The sequence below is a fragment of the Cricetulus griseus genome, chromosome 4 (genome assembly GCF_003668045.3).
Source record: "Cricetulus griseus strain 17A/GY chromosome 4, alternate assembly CriGri-PICRH-1.0, whole genome shotgun sequence".
Classification (NCBI taxonomy): domain Eukaryota; kingdom Metazoa; phylum Chordata; class Mammalia; order Rodentia; family Cricetidae; genus Cricetulus; species Cricetulus griseus.
Genome location: NC_048597.1, coordinates 55,012,883 through 55,035,099, shown reverse-complemented (window position 1 = coordinate 55,035,099; position 22,217 = coordinate 55,012,883).

The following is a 22,217-nucleotide window of genomic DNA, read 5'->3' as shown; positions in this document are numbered from 1 at the left end:
TTCTGCCATAAATACAGGGCGTCTCCCTGAATCTTACCTTTATTTTTTCACTTCATTAATAAAATTTTCCCCAGACTAATCTTCCCAAACACTACTTTCTTTATGATGTGTCCTTCCTCAAACACCAGCAATGACTCCCTGGCTCTCTTGAATCAAGTCTAAACTCCTCTTCAGAAGGTCTCAGACTCCCTCATTTGTTTCTATTATACTTAGCCAACCCTGTTCCCATCCTTACTAACCCACCCTTTCCCTCAGTCAGCCCAGGCTCCCCAAAGCCCTGTCCTTTTATCTTTATTCAATCTCCCTTCCCCCGGCCCCTATCTTCAAAAACCAGCTCTGGCAACTCTAACTTACAGCATCCTAACCCTTAGCAATCTGTTCTTGAGAACAGAATTCACTTTGAATATTTCTCCTGTGCCCCACAGCACCCTGGACAGCAAAAGATTCCTAGTAGATGTTAAAAAGTCCTTATGGGTCAATAGCTTCTTGTCCTAGTCCTGAGCTTTCCAATCTCCTCTCACTGCCTTACAACCATGACCAGTAAAAAGTTAAAGTTAAATTAAAATTAAAAACCTGTAACATACTTTCTCAAGCTTGAAACAGAATTCTTAGGAAGACAATCGGGATTTTGCCAATCTATACTATAATAAAGGATAGCGTACAGGAATGGAATGGGGCTTCTGTAGCCTTGTAAGTGCAAAGAAGTAAGGTTGGAGAATCTCATTTAATCAGTTGGTCATGAGAACTAAAAACTCCAAATACTCAGAAAGCAGGTAAGCCAAACAAGTAAAATGACTAAATTATTTAAATCATGCCTAATTAGAGACATAGTATGCCAGAGTTTTGACAAAGTAATTGCCAGTCTGGTCTTTGTACATGCAAATTTTTCCACCAGAAAGAAGGGGGTAATCCTGGTGGTGGAAACTTTGAACAATCTGTTTGATGGTTTCTTGGTTGCTCGGTTGAATAAATTTATAATTCAGCCAGCCAACCAGGTACAGAGCTATGTTCCACAGAAGACACGAATCAAAAGGGAGAAGGTTCAGAAACATAGTCTTTCCAGGCTTAAGAATCCCCAGCAAGGGCCTCTGTGACAGACTGCAGGTAGGGTGAAGGTCAAGGGGCAGAGCACAGAGAGGGCCATGAGGCAGGGAGACACTATTCTAGACTTGCCCTTTTAGCAGCTTGTCACAGGCCATCAATCATTTGCAGGTTTGTGTATAAAGGATTTAAACTGTCTCTAATTCTAAGCGCACATGAGATCTAGCCTCCCTGGCCACCACTACCTCCACCACCACCTCCCAGAAGCAAGCAGGGCTGCCTAGACGATGTAAGCTAAGAGATGTTTTTGACAATGTAAGCTAAGTTTTGACAATGTAAGTTGTTTTAGACAATGTAAGCTAAGAGTTGTTTGTGGGGGGGTGAGTTATAAATTAATATGTCTCTAGAATTGGAAGATACAAAATGAATGCTTATCCAAAAGGAAAAGAAGACAGGAAGAGAAGAGGAGAGGAAGAAAAGGAAGAGGGGAAGCAAGGAGGAGGAAGATTATGAATTCACACCACGGTGTTTTTCCCCAGAGGTTTAAAAAAAAAAAATGCAGCTGCTCCGCCAGGCTGGGATGCAAGTGGGGTCTGGTAGACCTCCTTGTGAGTGTCTGAATGTCACTGAGCTCCCAGAGCCTCTTTCCCTAGATTCAGGGTTATCAACTCCAGTCAGGCACCTCTTTAGAATGCTTCGGTTCTAAGAGAGGAGCAAGGAGCAGGAGAGAAAAGAGAGGCAGAGAAGGCAGAAAGTGAAAATGCTGACTTCAGGGAAGGGGGAGGAGCGGGATGAGGGGGAGCAGGCTCAGCCCTGGAAGCAGGAAAGAATGACAGGAGCCTTTTCCCCTTCCCCAGACCCTGGCATCGACTCCTGTCCTCCAGCTCTTTCCTCTCCAGACCAATTAGAGATGACCATATGGACCAATTAAGTCTTGACTTCCAAAGCCACAAGTTCCCCCCACAAAGAGCCCCACTCCCTTCCTTAGAGTGGACCTTCAGTGTAAAGCAGCAGCGTTAGCAAACAAATGGATGCAAAGCCTCCAGAGCTAGCCTGACCCCTGACCCCCACCAGTTCATGTCCTCTGATCCAACTTTCCCAAAGGGAGGGCAGATGCATGGGGCATCCATAACTTGTCAGAGTCCTTGGGACAAAGATTCCAGACAAAATGGTTGCAGACGTGTGGGGGAGCTGGGGAACTGCACAACGGAGCTGGAGGAAGCTACAGGTACGAGAGAGATGGGGACTCCTTGGTGATGAAATGTTTGAAACAGGGCTACAGGTGGTAGGAGATGAGGGGGATCAGCGTGTGTTCTGGTGAAGGGACAGTGGAGTCAGCGAACAAGAGCAGCTATAGACCTGCTGCATGCGAGGTGCAGAGGCGCAAAGCGCTGGAGAGCCAACCCAGGCTCCACGCGCCGCAGGCAAGCAAAGATTTGGTGGGTGTGTATGGAGAGGGACGCTAGCTAACTCACACTTTCAGAAATAAGCGATTCTTAGGTACAACTCATCGGTTCCCCGAGCTGGAGAAAGGGCTAGGGAGCAGGTCCGAGGTACCCATGGTTCTCCCAGTCGGTCGAAAGTCCCAGACGCTGCTTCCCCACACGCACCCGGCACGATCTCTCATCGCCTGGCTCCTGCCTGTCAGTCTGCCGCCTAAGCGCCTCGCGACCCCTGCTGCCCCTCTATGCACATCAGGGCGCCGGGCCCGGGAAGGAAGAAGGGACACCGACCTCGGGCGACCCGGGAGCCCCGTAGACAGGCATCGTGGGAGTGGGGAGCAGAGGGAGGGGCCGGGACACTAGGAGCTAGAAGCGGCGCGTTGCAAAGTGATCCAACATCGCCCGGAGAAGGCGGCCCGAGAGGACCGCCTCCCGCCTCCCCAACACAGACTCCCGCAACTGGGGTGAACGCCGAGGGGCGCCCAGCCCCCACGCCCTCCCCAAAACGCAGCCAGCACCGCCAGAACAACGTGAACCTCCACAACTCCAGCCCCGAAGACCTCGGGGGGCCGCCTCCGACTCGCACGCCCAGGCGGCAGCCTGCCGTCCCCAAACTTGTCCGAGACGCCGCGTCCAAGGCGGCCGTCCTCATCCCCCAGCCCCGAGAGCCCTGCCTGACCTTACCTGTCCGGAAAAAGGCGTCCACGTCCGAGTCGGCGGCTCCCCCTTCCTCCGCTGCCCCCTCCGGGGGGTTCATGACTGAGGGAGGGCGTCCGCGGGCAGCCGGGCGCCGGCGATGCCTGGGGCCGAGGGCGGCGCGGGCGCCCGGGGCGGAGGGCGCGCGGTGGCCGTGGCCACTGAGCCGGTGGCCGCGGGCTCGGAGCGCGGCACGGGGCGGGGGCTGCGGCGGGGGGGCTCCGTGCCTCCTCAGGCGGCGGCGTGCGGCGGACTGGGGGCGCCTGTCGCCGGTTCCCCCATGGTCCCCTTCCCCGGGGCGCTGGCCGCCTGCTGTCTGGCCCGGGCCGGGGGTCCCCGCTGCCTGCGCGCCTGTGGTGCCCGGCAGCGGCAGCTGGCTCTCCTCGCCCGTCCGCCTGTCTCTATTGTTCAGCCCCGCTCCGCTCTCTCCTCTTTATTTTTCCTCCTCCCTCCCACCCTCCCTGTCTCCCTACCTCCTCCCTCCCTCGCTCTGCTCTCTCTCTCTCTCTCTCTTGCTACCTCCCTCCCGGCTCCCTGGCTGGCTCGCGAGCTCTCGGGCTCCCCCTCTGGCTCCAGCCGCCGAGGCTCCAGTGGCTCCTCCCGGACTCCTGCTCCCTTGGTCCCGGCCAACAATGACCCGGCGAGCGCCGAGCTGCAGGGACGTTCCCGCGGGCCCCGGGCCTCGCCGCGGGCACCCCGCGGTGCGACGCGCCCTTCCCCGAGGCCCGCGCCCGCCCTCCCGGAGCTCGGCCCGAGCTATTGTTCGCGCCGCACTAGGCCGGCTTCCTGAGCCCGGCAGGAAAAGCCCGGGCCGAGGAGGCGACAGGGCGGAGGGCGGGGCCGCCGGGCGCCCTCCGGGCTCGCAGGGGGCTCTGCGGCCGCTGCGCGCTCTGCTGCGCTCCGGGTCCTGCCACCTCCCCGCCCCACCCTGCTCCCAGGTGCGCGCTGGAAACCCGAACCTGCCCGCCCGCCCTCTTCAGCCCTCCCGTTCAGTCCCCAAGCCGGACTGCCCTGTCCCTAGAGGCTGGACTTCATCCTTCTCCTTCCTGACCAGTCCCTGGCCGCCCTGCCCTCCAAGGCCTCTCGGATCCTTGTCACCATCCTTCCTTTTGAGCCGTTCTTCTCTGCTCCCTTTTAACACCCCTTTCAGCATCTCCGAGCGAGCTCTGAGAACCCTACTCCTCTGCGGATGCCTCCCTGCCTATCTCTCCTGTCCTGTCACTCTTTTGTGTCTCTCATTTGTCTCTGTCCTGCCATGGTCCTTGGCCCGAATCTCAGGGCTCCTCTTGGACAGCTGTCAAAACTCCCTAATCCCGGGGGGGGGGGCTTTTCTGTTCTATCCTCTCTACAGTGAATGGAGAGATCCAGTTGGCCTGGATAAAGGGGGTGCTACAGCGAGCTGAATTTCAATTAAAGTAGAGAGAAGAGCTGAGGAGGAACAGGCTAACAACCAAGAAAGAAGGAAAGAAGGAAAGAAAGAAAGAAAGGAAGGAAGGAAGGAAGGAAGGAAGGAAGGGAGGGAGGAAGGAAGGAAAGAAAGAGAGAGAATGAAAGAAGGCAGGCAGATGTATGGAGTAATTAATGTAGTGACTGAAATGTGGCAATTGGTTTTAATGCAATAATTAAACAATAACTAGTCGATAGTGTATTAGTGACCATAGAATCCACAAAACGGGTCTTTAGACCTGAGAACTTAATGTGGTGTGTTGAGGGCTATTTGCTGCTGCCTTACCCAAACAGTTGGAGAGAGCAGGCAGTACCTGACCTAATGTGTTAGTATGCACCTAATGGGAAAAACAGGTGTTCTGCTAAAGCTGATATCCTACTACCTGCTATCCCTGACGTCCAGAATCTGTTTGTCTCTGGCAATCTAATTTGGTTCTACCTCTCTCCTGGGACCAAAGCACCTGGGAGCGCTCCAGATCCAGAGTAACCCTGGCAGCAAATAAGAGGAATCAAGTTTTTAAGTCAACACTTTCTAACTCATCTTTCTTTCACTTTCTCTGCCTCTTTCTTCCACCTATTTTATGATGCCCAATCTTGTGAACACCTCTCAGACCAATATGGAAACTTGAGAGCCACCAGACCCAACTAGTGACAATGAGATTACAAGCTAATTGCAGTAAGATCGACTTGATTTGGCCCTAGTGTCATCTGCTGGCTTATAGGCAGATGTCCCTACCTGCTACCTTCTCTGACAGTGAGAATACTGGTCATTTGTCTTTTCTCATTCTTCGTTTACTTCCAATCTATGTCTATACCGTGACCTGCCAGCTTGCCCACATGCACATGCCCAAGGCAGAAGCTTCCATTGCAGGTAAAGAACCAGAAACTGATAAGGAGTTAGCTCACTAGCAATGTTATATATGTAAAGGAAGTTTCCTATCAAACTCTCAAAAGATAAAGCCAAAATTGAGAGCATACCCCGTATAATGACACATATTTTCTACTGTTTCTATTAAAATGTTAACCATTTATGGCTATATTGAAATCAGAAAAGAAGATTTCAGAGCAAAAACTATTACTACGAATAAAGATGGACATTTCAATCCAACGAGTTGACATAATTAAAGATCCTGAAAGTGTATAAACCTTGTAAGGGGCTTCAAAATGCATGAAGTAAAATTGATAAGGCTTTTGTTGGTTGGAATTTGTCAACTTGACACAAACTTAGACATATCTTGGAAGCAGGAATCTTAGTTGAGAAAATGCCCCCATAAGATCCACCTGTAGCCAAGTCTATGGGGGTATTGTCTTGATTAATGATTGCTGTTGGTGTGGATGTGGGTGGGCCCCCCACTCTCAGGGACAGTGCTACTTCTGTGCAGATGGCCATGAATTGTATAAGAAAACAGTCTGAACAAGCCATGGGGAGCAAAGCCAATAAGTAGAGTTCCTCCATGGCCTCTCTTCAGTTCCTGCCTCCAGGTTCCTGTCCTGCCTTGTGTTTCTGCCCTGACTTCCCTCAGTGATGAAGTATGACCTGAGAGTTGTGAGACGAAACAAACCCATTCCTCCTAAGTTTCTTTTGGTCATGGTGCTTATGACAGCAATAAGAACCCATAAGACTGGACTGTAAGGAGAAGCAGACAATTCCATAATAGTAGCCAGAGATTTTAATATTCATGTCTCTTGCTGGGCATTGGTGGCACACGCCTTTAATCCCAGCACTTGGGAGGCAGAGGCAGGCAGATCTCTGTGAGTTCGAGGTCAGCCTGGTCTCCAAAGCGAGTGCCAGGATAGGCTCCAAAACTACACAGAGAAACCTTGTCTCGAAAAACCAAAAAAAAAAAAATCATGTCTCTTAATAATTGATAGAATTCAGAGACAAATCATCAGGCTTTAGAAGAGTTAAACAACGTTATCCACCTGACATAGACATTCATAAAACATTTATAAAGCTCCCCTTAAAAACAGCAGATAAATGTGGGCTTTTTTCCAAGTAAACAGGTAATATATCAGTAAAAACTAACTCTAAGCCATAAAACAAGTCTCAGTAAATTTAAAGGGATTAAATAATGCTAATGCAAAATGTTGCCTTTAGAAGATCACAAAATGTGTCTTCTCCAGACACAACAGAATTTAAAAATCTATAACAAAAATCTGGGAACTTCCCAAATATTTGGAAACCAAAAAAATCCAAACATCTAAATAAATTATATCAATTAAGAACTCAAGGGGGAGGAGTGGAGATTGCTCAGCAGTCAAGAGCTCTTGGTGCTCTAGCAGAAAACTAGAGTTCAGTTCCCAGCACCCATGTTGGGTGGTTCACAACCAACCACCTGTAATTTTAGCTCCAGGGAATCCAACACTCTCTTCTGCACTCCAGGTGGCACCTGCACATGCATGCACATACCTATATACAGACACATACATAATTCCATTTTTTAAAAAAATTAAATAACTCAAATGGAATGTAGCATGAATTCACAACAGCTGCAGATACATGCACTGGACCTGCAAAAGAAGGAACATTCACATATGGTTGGAGAAGGGACTCAGAGGGCCCAACAGATAACTGCTGAACTATATGTTATTGATAGATTCAGGGAATGGGGGAATCATTGACCTTCAGTTCTGTGCCCAAGAATGACCCCACCAGCACCATTGAACACTTCCAATCTGTGGTCACACAGACCCTGGCTAAACAAAATGGGACACAAAACAAAACCAAAAGTCAAGAACTTGGGAAAGGGACTGGTAGGGTGAGAGGGCTTACAAGGGGTGAAAGGGGACAAAGGGGGTAGGGTGAAAGTAATAACAATGCATTATATACATGCATGAGATGTCAAACGACATCAATAAAAGTTATGAAAGGGAATATTAGAAGAAAGTTTAAAGTGAAATAAAATGGAAACACAACACAAAAACATGTAGGATGCAGCTGAAGCAACATGTATAGTGGTTAGCATGTTTAGTGCTAACCACTATAAAAAGAGTTTTTACAATATAAGCATGAATGAAAATGTCATTTAAAACCATTGATTTAAGCAATTAATATGCACTAGCAATTATAAACTTCTACAGAAGAACAAATGAAGTTAAAACAGAACACAAATTTTAAAATACTAGTGCAGAAAGCAATAAATTCAATACAAGGAAAAAATAAAATAAATAAACCCAAAACTGGGCTGATAAGATTTAAACAAAAAAAAAGAACAGATAATCTTCTAACCAGACTGATGGTTAAATAATAGAGAAAACTAATATTATAATTAGCATTAGTGAGAGGGGAGGTACCACTGTTGGCTTGACAGACTCAAAAAGAGTAATGGAAAAATATCACAAGTAAGTTTATGCTAATAAATTTAACAACTTACGTTAAATGATCAAATTGCTTCAAAAGTGCAACTATCAAAGCTCACCAAAGAAGAAATAGATAAGTAGCCATATAACCATTTAAGACATTGTTTATAGCTTTAAAATCTTTGCACAAAACACTCATATTTACAGGGCTTTAGGGGTAAATTCTAGGAAACGTTTAAGGAAGAAATAATATGATTCCTTTTCTTGTTGTTTTTTTGAGACAGGGTTTCTCTGTGTAACCCTGGCTTTCCTGGAAGTCACTTTGTAGACCAGGCTGGCTCAAACTTGGAAATCCACCTGTCTCTGCCTCCTGAGTACTTGAATTAAAAGCATGCACCACCACCATCACCCACGATACAATTTCTCTAAGGACTCTTCCATAAACATGAACATGATGGAATAGTTGCCAACTATTTTTTATGAACCCAGCATTATCCTAATGACAAATCTAAATGGACGCCATTTAAAGGTGTGGATACTACAGATCACAATCCTTATTAAAACAATGAAGAATTATTAGTAAAATATTAGCGTATCAAGTCTAGTAATGTATAAAAGGGTTAAACATCAGGGCTAGATGGGGTTATTTCAAGGAAGCAAGGTTGGTTTTTAATTTGAAAATCTATCAATGAAGCTTACTGTATGTTGGGAGTTGCATTGTATCCCACAAAAGATACACTGAATGCCCAACTTGTGAATGTGACCTTATTTGTAAACAAGGTTTTTGCAAATAACATTAAATCTGTATGAGGCTATTAGAATATAACCTAATCCAATATGATGTATGCAGGTTGTTACATTGTGTATATGTATATATTGTGCTATACATATTAATATATGTGCTATTATATATGATTCATTTTAAAAGAAAGTGATATGAGGATTTCAAGGGATGCAGAAAAAGCCAAATGGATGGCAAAATCCAACATTTGGTTCTGATCAAAACTCTTAGCAAACTAGGAATTAAATCAACTGCCCTTTAATAGAGGCATATACAAAAAGCTTGGTTAACACCCTAGCATTTATTTGACAATGAAAGATGGAGTGAATTTCTCCCAACATCAGAACAAGGCATTCTTATGCCTATTCAACATTATCCTTGGTTTTCTAGACAGTCCACTAAGAAAAAACAAAGACATTCAAATTAGAGATGAGACAAAACTGCCTTTATTTAAAACCTGATTGTCATTTAGAAAAGTCACATGAAATCTGTCAGAAAACTACTAGCGCTAATGATAAGTTCAGCAATACAAAAATTATATTTCTAGAAACTAAAGAAGAGAAAGTGGGACTTGATATTTTTAAGATTTATATATTTGTATTAGATTGTATGAATGTTTTGCCTATATATTTTTATGTGCACCATGTGCATACAGTGTCCACTGAGGCCAGAAGAGGGCATCAGAATCCCTAGAACTTAGTTACAAACTGTATGAGTTGCCATGTGGGTATGGGGAATGGAATGAGTTAAGTTCTTTGCCAGAGCAGCCAATGCTCTTAACCAATGAGCCATCTATCCAGTCTTAACCAAAACATCGTAAACAGTTGTGGAATATTTAACTGTGTAAAGATGTGTTACTTTTGTTTATGCTGCATTTGTTTAACTATGTAAAGATGTGTTGTTTCACCTTGCCTGCCTAAGGCACCTAATTGATTGAATAAAAAGCTGAATGGTCAATAGCAAGGCAGAAGAGGGATCTGGAGGAAGTGCTGGAAGACAGAGAGAATAAGTAGGAGGAGAAATCTAGGCTCAAGGGAATGAAAGAAAGAAAAGGAGGAGAAGATAATGAAGGAGAAAGAGGGGGACACACCCAGGGCCAGAAACCAGGCATCCATCAGACAGCCAGACACTGGAGGAAGCAAGAAAGTAAGACATTGAAAGAAAAGGTTTAAAAAAAAAAAGGCAAAAAGTAGAAAAAAGAGAAACAGGTTAATTTAAATTAAAAGACCTAGCCAGAAACGAGCCTAAGCCAGGAGGAGCATTCATAACTAATATTAAGGCTCTGTGTCATGATTTGGGAGCTGTTTGGTGCCCAAAAGAATAGGCCTGGTACAGTAAACACCACTATGTGAACACAAACAACATGAAATATGAATACTTAATCTTGTTTTTGAGTGCGCATGACTCTGTGTGTGTGTGTGTGTGTGTGTGTGTGTGTGTGTGTAGACACACATGGAAACAACCCCGGTTGCATGTGGAGGTAAGGAGTCAGTAGAGTCAGCTCTGTCCTGTCACCTCATGGGATCTGAAAATCAAATCCAGGTCACCAGGCCTGTGCACAAGCTCCTTCCATGCTGAGCCATCTCAACAGCTTTTGATCTGATTTCTTTTAAATATGTAAGATCCATACACTATAAAATGCAGTACATTATTAAAAGAAATCAAAGAAGACATAAGTGAAGAGAGAAATATATCATGATATGAATCAGAAGATTCAAAGTTGTAAGACATCAATTTTACCAACTTGATTTATGGATTTGGTGCAATCCCAGTCAAAATCCTAGTAGGCATTTTTTTAAGGAATTGAAAATACAAAGAACCTAAAAAAATGTCTGAACAAATTGTAAAAATAAAAAAAGGAGAAAGCTAATGAGCTTAAACTACCCAATTTTAAATTTACGAAGTTACCGTGATTAAGGCCATGTGACATAAATGTAGAGACAGACAAATGGATGAATGAAATGGAATGAAAACCAGAATCATCACCCATTGATTGTCAACATCAATCAAAGGAATTGAATGAGAAAATGATACTGTTGGCTGGGGATGGAGCTCACTTCGTAGGGCTCCTGTCTAGTGTACACAAAGCATTAGGTTTGAGCCCCAGGACCACACAAAACTGTGTTTGGTGAGGCACTCCTGTAACGGAAGAACTCAGGAGCTGGAGGCCAGAAGGTAGGAAGTTTAAGGCCAACATGAACCACACAGTATCTCTCTCACAAGAAAAGAGGGGGGAGGGGAAGGAGGAGGGGGAAAGACAAGGAGAGGGAGGAGGAGTAGGAAGAGGAGAGGGAAGGAGGAGGGAGGAAAGGGAGTGGGGGAGGAGGGGGAGGGGGAGGAGGGGGAGGAGAAGGAAGAAGAAGAAGGAGAAGAAGAAATTGCTTACAGTATTTCAACAACTAAACATTTACATTAATTTTCCGTGACTAATGTATCAAGTTGCCAAAAACTTGATGGGACTTAACATACATTTTATCTGAGTCAAAGCACTGAGAAATCAAAAGAAAATTATGTTATTGTCTTAGAGTTCTAGAGTCAGGCCAGAGCATGCCTCACTGGGTTAGAACTAATGAGTTAGAAGGAGTGTGTTCTCTGAGGCTGATGTAGGAAAGGGTCTAGTTCTTTGCATTTTCCTTCTGTTTTTGACATTGTTCTCCTCTCCCCACCTCCCTCTACCACCTCTATCATCTTCTAATCCAGCAACAATGAACAAGGAGTCCATTTCCTATTACCATCTCTCTGATTGCCTCTCCATTCTCTCTCTCTCTCTCTCTCTCTTCTCTCTCTCTCTTCTCTCTCTCTCTCTCTCTCTCTGTGTGTGTGTGTGTGTGTGTGTGTGTATGTGTGTGTGTGTGTGTGGTTTTTGTGGCTGTACCACAGATTGAGCCCAAGGCCATATGCTATATACACGGTAAACAACCACCCACTGATCTACATCTTCAGCCTCTCCTTGCACTTTAAGAGTTGATATGACTACATTGGACCAACACAGATAAAACCCAGGATAATCTCCCTATCTTACCTAACATGAGCTGATTAACAACCTCCATTCATCTCCATTCTACAGCTTCAATTCCTGGTTGCTATGTAACCTAATGTATTCAGAGTTTCTAACACATAGACCATCTGTGGGAAGGAATAGATTCTACCTATGAAAATGTCCCTAAGCCAGCAGTTCTCAACCTGTGAGTCTCAACCCCTTTTGGGGTCAAACAATTCTTTCATGGAGGTTGCATATCAGATATCCTGCATATCAGATAATGATATTATGATTCACAACAGCAGAAAATTACAGTCATGAGATAGCAATGAAAATAATTTTATGGTTGGGGTCACCAAACGTGAGGATCAATAGGAACCAAGGGATCACAGCATTAGGAAGGCTGAAAACCACTGCCCTAAGCCAAAATATAGAAGCTTATATCTGTATCTTATACCACTCAAAAATTAATTCAAACTTAAATGCAAAGCCCAACACTATAAGATTTGTAGACATGAGAGAAAATCTTGTGACCCTGAGTAGGCAGTGATTTTTTTTCACTGTAACACAAAAGCATAACCTCTAAAACATAAATGAAAATTTGCCTTTATCAAAATTCAAAAGTCCTCTTCAAGAGACATTGCTGATATAAGTAAAAGGCATAAAGTAGGAGAAAATATTTAAAACTCTCATATCTGGTAAAGAATTGTGTCCTGAATGCACAAAGAAACCTTTACGGGAAGAGAAAACAATTCAACTCTGAAAAAAATGACAAAGTATTCAAATAGATATTTTGTGGAAAGATGAAAAATAGATACATGAGAAGATACACAATCCCATTAGTTATTAGAGAAATGCAAATTGAAATGTAATGTTATATAATCACCCACTAGATAACATGTAAAAAATTAGAGATTAAGCTTATGAAGTGTTGCAGGGGCTGTGGACAAGGACATGAAATGGAACTCTCCTTCATCTCTGTCAAGAATGAACCAGTACAATGACTTCAGAAAATAGTTGGGCTGTTTCCTAAATAGTTAACCATGCACTTACCATGTGACCAATCATTTCACTCCTGATATTTACCCAAGAGAAATAAAATACCCATGCAAAGACTTGTACACAAATGTTCACAGTGACTTAATTTATAATAGCCAAAACCAGGAAGTGATCCAAAAATCCATCAGCAAGTGATCAAATAAACAAATTATGATATATCCATGTAATATAATGTATTATATTTTGAGATGTATTTGGATACATCTCAAAATAATTAGTTGAGTGGCAGAAGTCAAACTGAGCAAAGTAACCTTCACTGACAGAAGCATATCAATGACTGGAGAAGCCCACAGTGGGAGCCCAGGGGAGGAGAGGTTATAGGATGGGATCACAAAGAGGAATAAAGACATTTTGGAGGTGATAGACACCATCTTGACTGTGATGTTATATGTAGATGTAAAACTTGATCCAATTGTATGCTTTAAATACAAATAATTCACCAAATGTCAACGGTACCTCAATAGAGATGCTTTTAAAATGTTTTAAATAAGTGAGACAAAAATATATATGCCAACAAGGAAGTACAAGTTATCCTATAGATTATTACATGTCATTTTCATGGTCTAAAATATGGATGGATGGATGGATGGATGGATGGATGGATGGATGGATGGATGGATGGGTGGGTGGATGGGCTGGCAGATGGGTAGATGGATGGGGATGGGTAGATAGACAGACAGATGGATATATGTAGAGAAATTGTTGCCCTGGAAAACTTTTTAACATGTTGCATATAAATGTCAGGATAGAATATAAAACAGAGATGTTCAGATGCCTATGTTTAGAGAAAAAAAAAATCTCTAGCAGTCTTGACAAGTGTCCCCTTCTCCAGCCCTCTGTGAAGACTTAAGGAGGGGAAGTATGGGGCAGGTTGGAATTGGTGTTTTAGGAAAGTAGATGTGCCCAGAAATCTGTCAAGAAGGGTTCAGAATTATCCTGAGAGGAGACACCAAGTACCTCTCCAAGGATGTGACCATGGGCTGAAATGGAAGTCATGGAGAAGATAAAATAAGAAGGAAGAAGCAACAGCGTGAGTTGGTGGTTTACATATGGAATGGAGTAGGTGTAAGCAGGAAACAGGGAGGAGAGAAATCTCAGATGCCTCCTGGGCTAGTCAAGGTAACCTAGAGAATAGCGTCGTGATGACAGGAAAAAGAAATTGTGGAGGAGGAACCAATGAGAAAATGTAAGAGGGAAATTTAATTAAGATCTTACATAATCTAATTTCATCAACAAGACAGCTGTAAGTTAGAGAGGAAAACGACTTGTCCAAAGTCATGCGGCAGACCCCAGAATTCATGAGTCCTAGTCAGTTTCTGTGCTGTTTACCTGAAACACACAACCCTCTTGAGTGAGTAGTCTGAAGTGGTGATGGGAATCCTGAGGTTAATGTCCAATCAGCAATTAGAACTGTCAACACAGCCTGGGCGAGGGCTTGGGAGCAAGAAATATTGATGGAGGAGCTGGGAGCTGGCTGAAGCAACAAAAGCAAATGAGATAAAAGGTTTTCTATCCATTTCCATTAACTTTCCCTTGGATGAATTATCCACTCATACATTCTACTTTCTGCTTAAATCAAATCCACCTCAGAATGGCACCTCTTCTCACTTTCCTGATGTTGTTATTCTAGTTGCACAGTGTAGAATTTGGGGCATTTGCTGAGTTCCCCCCCCATTCTTCCTGCATCCACACTATCATGAAGTTACTGTTTTCTGTCTAAAAGTCACAAGTTGTCCCTTTTCCCCTCTAACTTCATCCTAGCCCAGCCTATCCCAACTCTCAGATGTTCTGTTCTGTTCTGTTCTGTTCTGTTCTGTTCTGTTCTGTTCTGGTTTTAAGACAAGATCTTGAAGTCTCTGTGTTGTGCAAGCTGGACTCCAACTCAAGCTCAAATGGTCCTCCCACCTCAGGCTCCCAAGTAGCTGAGATTACAAAAATTGAGATTACATAACTGCCTTTGTGGACTTGAATTTCAACGGTACTTTACTAATTGTCTAACCATTAGGTAAAGTGATTAAATGAAAAGGATTGATTAAAAGAAAAGATAAATCATACAGACAGATAAGTCAGGACAGGTTGGTCCCCTATAGAGATGGGACAAATGGGGGAGAGTTGGGTACCACAGGGCATCGAGAGACAATGAGGAATGAGACATAAAGTAGGGAACAGGCAAGGTGTGGATGAAAAACCACCTTTAGAAAGGAAAGAGGGAAGAATCCAACTGTGGAGAGTGTGCAGTGTGGAGCAAGAGAAAGGGATAGGACCCGCCAGAGGCAGGGCAGCATCCAGTGTGTCACTGAGGAAGGACAGCATCAGAGTGAGAACATTTGTCCAAGAGATTTCAATGGCTAAAAAAAAAGAATGTAAAACAGTACTAGAATAGCAGCCGAGATTCCCAATGTTTATTGTCTTATCTTGTTTTGTCTTGTCTTCAGAATGGGGCTACAGATGCATGCTAAAAAGTCTGGAGTGAAATAATAAAGAGAAAATGAAAGGAAGTAGAAAATTCTGGAGCTGGAAGACTAATATCATCAAACACTGGAAAGATGACTGGCCTTCTAGATTACAATGAGCAGCTGGCCTCCTGAGGGCTGGTCCACATGCAGAAAGCTGCTGAGACATATTTCTTCTCCAATCTTGATTCCTGACCCTCAGTCCATATCACACAGGAAGTTTCTAACAGAGAGCTATTTCCTTTGTCACACAATTTTCTGTCTAGAGTGAGGATAGGAAGTAACCAAAACATCCCCTGGCCATGGCCTTGCTGGACGTACAGTTGCAAGAGTTCCAAAGTTCTTCCTGTCCTCTACCCTGTCTTTCCTGCTGAGGTTAGAGGCTGTTCTCTCTCTCTCTCTCTCTCTCTCTCTCTCTCTCTCTCTCTCTCTCTCTCTCTCTCTCTCTCTCTCTCTCTCTCTCTCCTCCTGGGAAGCATGGACAGACCAGAAAACAGGCCTGGATGAGGGAATGTGGAAGCTGGTGGAGGATAAATGGTCACAGAGCTCCTACAAACTCCCAAGGAAGTTGTTCTTATAGCTTCTGCATCTCTGCTCCTTGACAGCCTGAGCATGGCTTGGGGCAGCTAAATGATGAAAGAACATGCAAATAGACTTTACCATCCTAGGAAAAGAAAGACCCTTTAATCATAGCAGAGATTCAGGCGCAAAGAAGCCTATAGAATCGCACAGCTACCAAACTAAAGCACATTGTAAGAGTCCCAAGTAGAGTTACCCATACTTAAGAGGTAGCCAGACACACAGCCCAGCAGCCCAGGAGGTTCTCTGCTGGTAAGTAGACCTGAGAGCAAGTACAGTTTTCTCTCAAGTGCCACCTCAAGAGATGAGGAGGAGCCACCAAACATCCTTCAAGAACATGCCTTGCAGGACTGGAGAGATGGCTCAGCAGTTAAGAGCACTGGATGCTCTTCCTGGGACCCACATGGCAGCTCACAACCATCTGTAATTACAGTTCCAGGGGAACTGACACCCGCTTATGAATTCTGTGGGCATGAAGCACAAACATAGTAATAAACTTACATACAGACTAAACGTTTATACACGTAAAAAATAAATGAAAGAAAGAATATGCTTTGTAGCACTCCACAAGAAGGAATTGAGTTGTAGGAGAGAGATAGAGAGAGAAAGAGGCTTTTTCCTGATGTTTGCTTGGAGCAATGTCTTGTAAATAAAAATTTATCAGTACACAGACATGCCTGGTTGTGTACTTAATGTCTATGGCTACTTTTGTGGGACAAGGGCAGAGTTGAGAACTTGCAACAAAGACCACATGACAAAGTCAAAACTGTTTACTATCTGGCACTTACACACACACACACACACACACACACACACACACCACACACCTCTTAGCTGACTCCTGACTCAGTAATAATAATACTATGACTTCCCTTATTAATAATAATAGCAGGCTTTTCATGAGTTTTCATTTTTTTATTCTTCTAATTATCTTCAGAAACTATTACCCTGAAAGGAACCAAGGCTGGAGACAAGCAATGGGAAAATCGTTCAGAGATGGCTGTGGCTTGAAAAAGTAACAAAAGTAAAATTGCTCCCGGATACTAAAGGAACTGCAGAGCTAAAGAACAATTCTGCCTCAAAAAGACTGTTCTAGATGGAATGGGGAATACAAAGAAGGAAATGAGGGTAGGTGTGAAATGCAGTGATTTAGAATTATTGAGTACTAATTGTCGATACATATATACATAGGAATGTGTATATATTTATTTATATTTTATACCTACATAAATTTTTGACTAGCATTATATGTCAGTATAGGGATTATTTTTATTACCTAATTATTATCTAATAAAATTAAAAACTACGATTGTGTCATGATAAAAAGGTTGATATAATATAGAAGCTGAGAGAGTGAGTGGAGTTGATCAATACATAAATAATGAAGCTGAAATGATGATAACATAAATTTCAAGAAGGGAATGTCTTTTAAGCATCTTCTTCTGACATTAGCAGGCACACACAAGTTTGAAAGTGGGGTTCTTATGCCTCTGTTCAGGTGCTGGATCTCATGAGAAAGGAGAGGGAGACTGGGAATACTGAAGTCATCTATTTAAGATAAAACACAGGCTGTTCCAGAGTTTTAGATGAGAGCGATGACTCTTGCATTTGGCTCATGTTCTTCCAATATTTTGTTCAGATTTCTCCTCTCCACACCCTGTAAAACATCCCACATCGTCTTGTCCTGATTACACAAATACACAACTGCAGATCTCACTGTTGAGCAGAGCCTGCCTTGCCTCCATTTATAGGCTCCTGCTCAAAGGCACAGGTGTTGCAGGTTATGTCCCCAGTGAATCTTGTTCTGCATTCTCACTGCAGGCTACCATACAATTCCAGACTCCTTTACTGCTTTTTGTTGTAAAAGATGGCAGAAGAAAAACTTCTGCCAGGGGTTGGGGGCTTTTTTCTCTCTCTTCATGTAAGCATTGTATGCTTCATTTCTTCCCTACCCTGTCTCTCTTCTTTTAAAATTTTTATTCTTCCCTCATCCACAAAGATAAAGCTCCCAGTGGAGCAATCATCTTGGGAACATGAGGCAATAAAGCCTCAAACTACAGATAGTGAGGCAAAAGGTAAAGGGGGGCCTAGAACGTGGGTGACCTTTGAAGCTACTACAGCAGCCTTGAACTTCTTGCTGAGTGAACATAAATTGTATACATCTTCTGGTGTTACACACGTGGCCCAAGGAGACTAATTACCACAGTATTTCTTTCTCTTCTTTATTGAAAATATTTTTTTCATACAATATATTCTGATCATGGTTTCCCCTCCCCCAACTCCTCTCGGATGTCCATCCACCTACCCACCCACCCATCTCATGGCTTCTTTTTCTCTCTCCTTAGAAAACAGGCACAGAAAAAACCAGAATATTTTAAAAAGAAAAAACATAAGAAACACATTCATACATATGTACATACATGCATACAGACAGACAGACAGACACACACACACACACAGTTGCAAAAAGACAAAATTGGAATCCATAATATACAAGCAAAAGACCAGTAAGGTTTAAAAAAATCTCCAAAAGTGCCATTGAATTTATTTTGTGTTGACCCTTCTACTGCTGTACTTGGGGCCTGCCCTTATGTGTAGCTACTTTATATACCCAGTGAGACTCAATTTGAGAAAACTAATTTCCCTTTTGCAATCAGTTATCACTTAGAGAAAGCTTCCAGGTTAGAGATGGGAGTTGTGTACACTTCCCCATCTCAGTGCTGAGACCCCCCTGGCTTATACCTGTGCAGGTCTGCTCATGCCATCGCCGTCTCTATGAATTTATATGTGTGTCAGTCCTGTTGTGTCTGGAAGACACTGTTTCCTTGTTATCATTCATCCCCCTCTGGCTTTTACAATCCTTCTGCATCCTCTTCTGCATAGGTATCTGAGCCCTGAGGGGAGAGGCTTGGTGAAGGTATTCCACACAGTGTTGAGTGTTCTAAGGTCTCTCACTCGCTGCACATTGTTCAGTTGTGGGTCTCTGTATTTGTTCCCTCTACTGCAAGAGGAAGTTTCTCTGATGATGGCTGAGCAAGACACTGAGTAGGGCAGAATGTCATTAGGAGTCATTTTATTGGTATGTTCCTTCAGCAGAACATTACTGTTTGCTTTTCTCCTAGATCCATGGCCTATCTAGTCTCAGGTTATTGGTCACCAAGCAATGTCAGTGATGGGTTACAACTTACGGAGTGGGCCTAAATCCAATCAGATAGTGGCCAGTTGTTCTCACAATGTTTGTGGCACTATTGCCCTAGTGTGTCATGCAGGCAGGTCACCATTGTAGATGACAGGGTTTGTAGCTATTTTTGGTTTTTATATTTCTCTTGTGATTGTGTGCAGAGAACCTTCCAATACCATGAACACACATCAGCAGTGATGAAGGCCTTCGTTAGGCACAAGCTCAGCTTCTCCATGGGCAATGAGATATCTAACTATTGTCCTCAGAAAAAGGACTTTACATTCAGTTTGTAGAGGACAGACAATAGCTTTGGCAATAGCCTGGGTTGTTTGGGGGTTTTCCTGGTGAACTTTAGGCCAACAACTCAATTAGATGTAGCCCATTCTTGGCAGGTTTTGCTTAGTGCAAAAGATGTCTAGTTGGGGCTTTGTCTCCTCCTTTATTTAGTGACTCCATTTAGATTTCTTTCATGTATTTTAAGAAGCTTCTACCATAGTTGGTTTCTATATGACCCCTCAAATGACCCTTAGTGTTTGTTGTCCCTCTCAGTATTTCCTCCCTGACACCCTCCTCTTTCCCTTCTCCATTTAATCCTCCCATTCTGGTCTATCTCTCTATAACTGCAGTCTTTCTTTTATTCAGAAAACTATTCTATCCTTGCCACAAAGTCAACATTTTTGTTTCTTTATGTGTTGTTTGAGGCAAGGTCTTCCTATGTGTCCTAGACTGTCTGAAAACTCAAGAGTCTTCTACGTCAGCTTCCAAAGCACTAGGAATACAGGAATGTGTCTCCATGTTGGGCTCATAGCCAATTTTTAAAGTCCTATTCTTTCTTCAGAAGCAACTTCAAAACCCTAAATACTTCCTTTGATTACAAATTTCTCCCTTAAGAAGGTATTAATGACTCCAAGACATAATCTATTTATCTATCATCTATATATCTACCTATCATCTATATACATAAATACTTATCTATCATCTTTCACCTATCTACCTACCTACCTATCTACCTATCTATCATCTATCTCTCTAGCTATATACTTACCAACTATCTGTATCTATCTATCTATCATTTATCTACCTATCTATCGTCTATCTACTGAGCTATTATCTGTCTACCTACCATCTACCTACCATCTACCTATCACTTATCTACCTATCTACTATCATCTATTTATCTATCTATCTATCTATCTATCTATCATCTATCAATCTACCTACCTATATATCCCCCCTCTATCGAGTATAGGACACACACATGCAAAATCATTGAAATAGCATGCCTGTATCAAGTCAGCTTCATATAATAAATATTCATGTATGTTTATTCACATATACCCTGGACTGAGAGCTACTCTGGGCAAAGATTCTATTTCACTCACTGTTTAATGTTCTGTAGCACACAGTCCAGCACCTGGAGCTCAGTGAAGGGTTGTTGAATTTCTTTGACCAGACAAATGTTCCTTGCTTCCCAAGTGTACATTATAGATTATATTTAAGCATCTGACTTCTATTTACATAATGTGAGAAAATTGACAATTATGAAAATATACTTTATAAATCCTACTCATGTTTTGATGATTTGGAAATAGTGCAGAGTTGACGATTAATTGCCTTGTTGTGTAAAATATGGTCAAAAGAAGAGACAAAAATAAGAAGGTATTAAAAGCTCCAAACCATATGTCTTAGTTTGTGTTACTATTGCTATGATAGAATACCATGGCCAAAAGCAGTTTGGGGAGGAAAGGGCTTATTGGGCTAACAATTCCATAGCACTGCTCAGCATCCAAGGAACTGAAGACAGGAAATCAAACAGGGCAGGAATCTGGAGGAATGGGGTGAATGTAGAGACTATGGAGAGATACTGCTTATTTGCTTGCTCCTCCTGGCTTGCTCAGCTTGCCTTCTTATAAAATTCAGGACCATCAGCCCATTGGTGGTTTCACCCATAGTGAACTGAGTCCTCCCACATTGATCGATAATTAAGAAAATGCCAGCAGCCCGATCTCATGGAGGCATTTTCTCAGTTGAGGCTCCCTCATCTCTAATGACTCTAGCTTGTGTCAAGTTGACATGAAACTAACCATCACAGCAGATATCCACATCGTTACACTAGAGCACTTGTCTCAGCAGACTCTACCTCTAATCATATCTATTAGACATCATCTATCAATTAACAGTTATCCCTGTGTGTTGCATTATAATTCCAACTACATTCCTAATGTTTATTTAGTGTATTTCTCCATACATAGTTTTTTTTTAACCCAGTGCCTTGTACATGTGTAGGCAAGCATACTACTACCATTTACCTACATCTCCAAACTTTTATATATTTCTTTTGATTGACAAATTGACTGGTTAGCTGTTAATGACAAATTTACTGGCCACCTATTATGAGCCACACATGTAGGATGATTAATTTTTCCATGTTGCCATGGACTTACAGGTTTCCTGAAACACAAGAACATTCATAGTTAAAACTAGGAAAGTCTCATGCAAACCAGGATGGATGGTCACCCCCAAAGGTCCCATACTTGCTACTAGCTATAAAGCAGAGGAAAAGATAGATTTGTACTCCTCCAATGTGGGGCTCTATTTTAACTTGTGCCTCCTCATAATTACACTAGACTTGCATGCCATAGTTATTTTCAAAGCAGGCATGTTCGATTTTGTCGCACAATAGTCAAGGCTATCCAGCACTTCTAGGTGCTAACAGCACAACTCTCAGAGCACAGTTGGCTGTCTGTTTGGAGGAAAGATGAAGGGCTTTGGACAAGGAGGGTAAGCAGAAGTTCAGTTCATGAATGTGGTCATTGTTCAGCCAGCTGTAAATTCCAACCAACTGGAATCACAGCCTGAGCCAGTTGTCTGTTGTTCTTGGATCGGCAGGCATGCTTCATCTCCAGGTTCTCAGCCTCTTGCTGACACCGACTCTGACCTGTTGGGTGGAACGGTGCCTTTTTTGGAGAGGGCCAGAAATGTCAACCTTTCCTGGGGGAATGTGGAGGTAATCTGATGGTGGCATATGCAGATTTGGCCATCATAGCTGGCTAGGGCTTGACATTTCTCCACTGTTATTTCTTCTGATGGCTAGATGCTGGGTTAAGGAGAAAAACCCTCCCATTCTTGGGTCAATAGCATATGGATGATTTATTACCCTCTTAGAATGTCAGTCCCCTCAGATAAACAGCATACACTCCTGAGCTTAATACTCTAAAATTCTATCACCCTGTACACCATTCCACATACACACACTCAG